We start from the raw sequence: 7,202 nt of genomic DNA, 5'->3' as shown, positions 1-7,202 counted from the left end.
AATAACACCTCATCCAAGGGGATAAATTAGGTCAAAAACCCCCGAAATTTGAATTTTTGGCAATTTTTTACCCATGAAAGGGAACGACATAGACCCCCAATACTGATAGAGGTACATACTATGGTCCTACCCTACCATACCAAATTTTTAGATTTGGCAATTTTCAAAATTTAAGGGGGGTGGTCCTATGTACCCCTGCCAAAATTTAGGGGTGGGCCATTGTACCCCTGCCAAAATTTAGAGGGGGTGGTCCTAGGTACCCCTCGGTCATTGACCCCGGGCCAAGGTCATTGACCTTTGACCTATGACGTCACAAAAATTTTTGCTGACTCGGCTCAATATAACGGGGGGACTACTACTTCTAGTCTGGAGCCTGAACCAAGGTATTCGTGACTAAAATTTGGTAACTCTCGGGCAATTTGTGTGGTTCCCAGGCCGCACACAGACAGACAAACACACAAACAAACTATTTTATTTATATTAGAAGATAGTTTACAAGACAGTATTCAGTATGTACTTTTTATAATAATTGAGGTCATAACGAAAGGAAAATGTTATATTTGAATAAACAGGAGAAGGACGTAAATATATCAAAATCTTTTTCAATACTTTTTTTTTATTATTTTGCTCGAAATTTCTTCATAGTTTACTAGCAGCGTTCACCCCGCTTCGCTGCGGTCACCCCGGAACGCAATAAACTTTGTTACTTAGATAATTTTTACTTTTTCGCTTTCAAGTGATATGATAAAAACCATAGAAGATTGCAGTAAATGTTAACATTATATCGCCTGTCATTTATGTTAACCCGCCCCGCTTCGCTGCGGTCACCCCGGAACGCAATAAACGTTGTTACTTAGATAATTTTTACTTTTTCGCTTTCAAGTGATATGATAAAAACCATAGTAGATTGCAGTAAATGTTAACATTATATCGCCTGCCATTTATGTTAACCCGCCGAGTGACACGGTCATGCGGGTTGCATATAAATACGTTTATTTTTACCTATGATGAACTAACAAAGGATTTGTACGTTATGGACACTTGAATGGTCAATTATCTCAAGACACTGGTAATTAAAAATTAAAGTGATATGATAAAAACCATCTAGGGTCCAAATCCTAATAACCCCCCAAAAATGAAAGAAATTGGTTCAGCCGTATTAGCGTGATGAGGGAACAAAGGATTTGTGCGTTCTCTTTTATATATAAGATTAAAATACTTGCCAACGTATCCTCATTTTATTGTCCTAACAAACCAATATATGTTGATAGTAAAGTAGTTTAGATTGGTCGAGCTCCTGGGCCTTCAGAATTTCATGTCATTCCCCCCCCCCCCGTTACGAAATCCTGGCTAAACGAACCAATATATGTTCCAGTAAAATAGTTTAGAGTGATCGAGCCCCTTTTGTGATGACCACAGTATTTCATGTCACGGACCCCCCCCCCTCTTCACGAAATCCTGGCTACGTGCCTGCGTAGCAAACAAATCACTGGAAAAGAGCGCAATTATGGCTCCGAAACTAAAGCGTGAGGTAGCTAAAGCTGTACTGGTTTTAACAACAGTTCTCGCCGGTTATATTAAAAAACAAACACCAGAAAGAAGTATGTGGGGAAAGAGTATCCCTACCCCAACTTATTTTTCTTTATTATAATTCAATTACCCACACAAAACAAAGAGCATGGATATTTGGCACACAATCTTTCGCTTCCTTTTAACACACCACGGCACTGCAGAAATGCTGGGGAAAATGCTACGAAATAGAGCAGGTTCAATCAACGAAAAATGCCATGGCATGGAAAATGCTATAGCATTTCCTACTTTACACGGTAGGGTATCGATGATACGATTTTTGCTACGAGAAATGCTTCCATCTAAAACTAGCCTTAGTCTTTGCGCTATTTATGCCTAAAGTTCAATTTTCTGCACTTTCCCGCGCTCATAACTCGGAAAGGATGCCATCTTCGATTTCGGTGTAATATACTATATATATATGCCGGTGTGTGTGTGTTGTGTGTAACAAGGGATGGAACCCACCTAAAAAATTGGGATTACATCACTGCATAAATCTATTTTTCTACATCGTACAGAAATACTTCTGCTGTGGAAATTAGTATAACACAGGAATCTTTATGCACTCATTCATTTTAACTTTAATATAGCCTTTATAGTTGTTTCACATTGTAAACATGAAATACTGGTTTCCTAAATTGTGAAAAAAAAAAAAATCCTCCTCCAGAATATCCTGCACAATTCTCTGTCACGTTCACCTCACCCATTTTAACCGTAAAATTCATGGATGTTATGGTAAAATTACTATTTTTGTAACGGACAATTCTTAATAAATAATAGATTGTATTCCTTTGTATCTCTACAATAACACAGTCTAGTGTTTGTTATATATCAAGTTTTAGTGGGTGTCTAACTTCTTGTGAACGATCAGACGATGTGAAGGATGGGAAAAAGGATTACGTTGTGAGCTTCGACTGAGTGTACTTCTGTGCTAGGTCTACAGCCGATTTTGAGTGCTCTTTAGTTTCGTTGTTCTCACATTATAGTGTCTTTGACTTGTGTTCTCTTCCTTTTATTTACTACGTGTGTGGTGCATTAGTGCAAGTTTTTTTTTTCACTTTCGTCGCTGCCAAATATGGCAGCCTCCTCTGACGGACATGTGCTCCAATCAACTAAGATGGATACTTCATCATCTACTAATTCTACTTCTCATATAACAACTGTGCCCTATGCACACACTACCAACAACAGTTATAAAAATCACCATCTAGGACCTTATGTCGTCCACGTGTCCTCCACGTCTGCCTTGGGCAAACAACATCCTATGAAGTTAGGTCGACTCTTATATAATAACAATCTTACAGATGTCACAGATATTCGCACTCTTGGCCCCCAGGGTTTAAAGGTCTTTTTTCGAACTGGCAAAGCAGCCAACGATTTCCTACAACATCCTTTATTAGCGGCACATAATTGGCGTGCTTATATTCCGAATTACGCCGTTTCATGTCAGGGTATCTTACGAGGAGTCGATCCGTCCTTAACGGACGATGAACTCATCACTGCGTTACGCAGTAGCGCTCCAATCTTACATGTTCGCCGTATGTTTCGTAAACGTTCTTCGTCTGATGTTTCTACAGTTCCCCCTACCTCTGACTCTTCTTTACCTCCAACATCCGATTCTCCACCTTCTGTTACGGATTCTTCCATCCCCACCGGCACAATTGTAGTCACTTTTGATGCCAACACTCTCCCCTCCCATTGCAACCTTTTCTATTTTCACCTTCCCGTCGAAACATATATTCCGAGACTCAAGCAATGTACTAACTGCCTTTTTTACGGCCATTTTAAGCAGGCCTGTCGTGGTAAACAATCTTGTGTTAGGTGCGGCCTACCCGGCCACCCCTTTTCCTCCTGCTCTGCACCTCCCAAATGTAAGCACTGTGCTGGTGACCACGTGGCTACCTTCCCTCAGTGTCCTGAACGCCTTATACAAATTCAAATTAATACTCTGATGGCTACAGAACATCTATCCTATACCGATGCCAAACGACGCTATTTAACCACGACCCCTGCACAGCGCTCCTTACAGGGAGATCCACTTCCCCATTCTACTTCGTCCTCCCTTGCCAATTCTAGCTTTACTCCGTCCTCTATCCCTACCTCCGCTTCCTTTTCATATTCAGCTGTTACTTCTCGGCCTTCCACTTCTCATTCTCCTTCCTCTCCTTCCGGTGTTAGAAAAAAGCGCTCTCTCAGTCCTCACTCTTCGCCTTCTTTTTCTGCCCGTCCCCCACCTCTTCCAACTGACCGATCCCCTTTAGCATTTTCTCCCCTTCCCAGTACTGTCACAGCTTTTCAGAAACCGTCAAATGCGGCAGATCCTATACCTTCTTTTTCCTCCGCTGTTTCGTCCATCCTTTCTATTTTAGAAAAATCGCAACATAAATTTTCTCCTCCCGACTATAAATCTTGCATCACCATACTCAAGCTATTACAATCACATTCACTATAAAATCATCTGGTTCCTGCTTTTCTACTCTCTTACAATGGAACATGAGGAGTTCTCGCAGTAAAATGTATGCCTTACATCACCTCATATCTCTATTTCATCCGTCTTTTCTCTTACTCCAAGAAACCTGGCTTACAGATTCCAACCGTTTTAACACCCCTTCCTACCATTGGCTTCATGATGTTCGCCCAGACGGTCGAGGGGGACTCTCTCTCGGCATTCATCATTCTTTACCTTACGTACTACACCCTCCTCCCATTCAATACCCAGAAGTTCAATGTCAAATGGTCACCGTTCACTCTCTCACCCTGGTTACCTCTACATTCCTCCTCACGTTCACCTTCCTGATCATCTCTGGCTCTATCTTTTTAATTTCCTTACTCCTCCCTGGATTGTGGGTGGCGACGTAAATTGTAATCACCTGTTCTGAGGGGCTCCTTTTTCCAACCCCGCTGGCTCTGCCCTGTATCGTCTACTTCCCACCTTACCCTGTACTCTTCTGAATACTGGTACTCCTACGCGTCTTCCCCGTCCCCGTGAACTTCCTACCGCACCTGATCTCACCTTTTGTTCTCCAGCTTACTCTAGCCACCTTACATGGACTGTTACTTCCGATCCCTATGGCAGTGATCACTTTCCCATCATTTTACATAACTCTACTTCTCCTTCCTTTTCATCCTCCTCCTCTATAGGTCGCCCATATTCTACTAACCTCGATTGGTCTCTTTATTCTTCCTGCTTTGCCCATTTCTCTCCCCCTCCCTCGTCTAGTGATCCTCTCCATCTTCACACTGCATTTTGTTCTCGCCTTTCTCAAGCAGTATCACACTCCCACCCTGATCCGTCTCCCTCCATTCGATCCTCTAATGTCCATTCGCCTTATCCTAAATGGTGGACTAGGGAATGTCAACAATGGATTTTCCGACGGCGTCAAGCCCTTAAAACATACCTCGCCACTCGTTCCTATTCCAATTTCCTGGTATATCAACAAACCCAAGCCACTACGACCGTATTCTTCAACAAACCCGTCGTAATGCCTGGCGCCAATTTTGTTCCAACCTCCGTTATGGTTCCTCTTTATCCTCCATTTGGAAATTTTACCGCTCCCTTCGTAACAAGACATGTCGTCCTCCCTCTGGTGAATCTATTTCCCCTCCCTGGCTTCATCAATTCCATTCCCAGTTAGTACCATCCACATGTCTCTTCCCTCCTCTCTGGCTTTCACCTCTATATTCTCCAGAACCATCAACCCCTATCCATCGTCCTTTCACTATGTCTGAACTTTCTCTCATCTTATCCCGCCTACCCAACTCCTCATCTGGCAAAGACGGTATACATTACCGCCACCTACAACATCTTCCTCCACTGTACCAGAACTTCCTACTCACCTTATATAATACTGTATGGTTTTCTGAACGAATTCCCCCTCAGTGGAAAGATTATGTCATTATCCCCATCCTCAAACCCACAAAACAACCAGGTATCGCTGAACATTATCGTCCTATTGCCCTCTCCTCATGTCTTTTAAAGGTCTTCGAACATCTCCTGAAACAACGCCTCCAATGGTTCTGTGAACACCACCTTTTATTTTACAAACAACAATACGGTTGTCGACTAGGCTCCAGTGTTTCTGACTGTCTGTCTGTTCTTATCTCTGATATTTGGCTTGCTTTTTCCCGTACCCAGTTTGTTTTTGCCGTATTTATTGATCTTTCTCAGGCTTATGACTCTGTTCCCCTTTATGATCTCATAGATATACTTTGGCAACAAGGCATCCCTTCGAAATATCTCCGCATCATTTACAACCTTCTGGTCCAACGTATTTTGTATCTTCGCCTCGGTTCCCAACTCTCTGAAGGTTGCACCACTTCTCAAGGTCTTCCTCAAGGTTCTGTATTATCTCCTCTTTTGTTCAACCTCTTTCTGGCCCCAATTCTTCGCCAAACCAGTAACACTGTCCGGGTTCTTTCCTATTGTGATGATTTAGTCTTCTATATTACTTCTCCCTCCCCACAACTAGCTATACCTCAACTCATTTCAGCTCTCACCACTTTCTCCACCTGGTGTTCTACACATGGCTTACGAATAAACTGGAACAAAACTTCCTTTCTAGTCTTTACTCGCAAACGCTCTCCCGCCCTACCCTCCCTTACTTTCACCGGTATCACTCTTCCTCGCCGTCCTTCAGTTAAATACCTTGGAATCGTTTTAGACTCTTCTTTACGTTGGACCCCCCATTATCATCTTCTACATCAAAAAACATCATCCTTCCTACGTTTAATTCGTTCTATTTCTACTTCTACTTGGTCTACAGATTTTCGTGTTCTTCTCCTGTTATATAAACAGGTTTACTTACCTATTTTAACGTATGGTGGTTTCTTTCTATCTCCATCTCCTTCTCGAGTCTTTCAAAAATTCCAATCCCTTCAATATACTACTCTCTGCCGTACTCTTAGTCTCCCTACCACCACTGCTGCCATTGCGCTTTATTCTGAGACCCGAGTTCCACCTTTAGCAATTCACTTGAAACACCTCTCCGACAAATTCTGTCTTCAACGTTTCCAATTTACACGATCCTCTCTCCTCCCTAAACTCACTCTGCTTCGACACCTTCATACAGGCCGCAAACGTTCTCCATATCTCGCATCTCTCCCCTTCATATACTCCAGTTATCTAGATCTTGCACCACATCTATTACACATCCAGCGCACGTATACTCTCCCTTGCTACTTGCATGACTATCCAGTTCTTTCCCAATCCTTTTCTATAATTTTTCCCCAATACCCTTCTACCCAACTTTTCCCTCCCGAAACTTACCAACATTGCTTTTCCTCATCCATTCCTCCTCTCCCTCAGGACACTGTTCATTTGTACTGCGATGGTTCTGGCCAGGGCGTGCATTTGGGATCAGCCTTCTACGATTCCTCTCTTCAACAATGTTTCAGCTTTCAACTGCCCCATTATGTCTCTACCTTTCTCACTGAAGCTTATGCCTTGTTTGCGACTCTTCTTCATTCACTTCAGCATCAGTATACATCTATCTGTATCGCCACTGATTCTAAATCTCTCCTCCAATCCTTACAATCTTCCCCTTGGACATCAAAATCCTCCTGGATTCTTTATGAAATCCGTTTTCTTGTATACCGCCGGACTTCCCTCAACTATACTACTTGCTTAATTTGGT

The sequence above is a fragment of the Thermobia domestica genome, chromosome 8 (assembly GCF_964235325.1).
Source record: "Thermobia domestica chromosome 8, izTheDome1.hap1.1, whole genome shotgun sequence".
NCBI classification, from domain to species: domain Eukaryota; kingdom Metazoa; phylum Arthropoda; class Insecta; order Zygentoma; family Lepismatidae; genus Thermobia; species Thermobia domestica.
Note: the sequence above shows the minus strand (reverse complement) of the source record.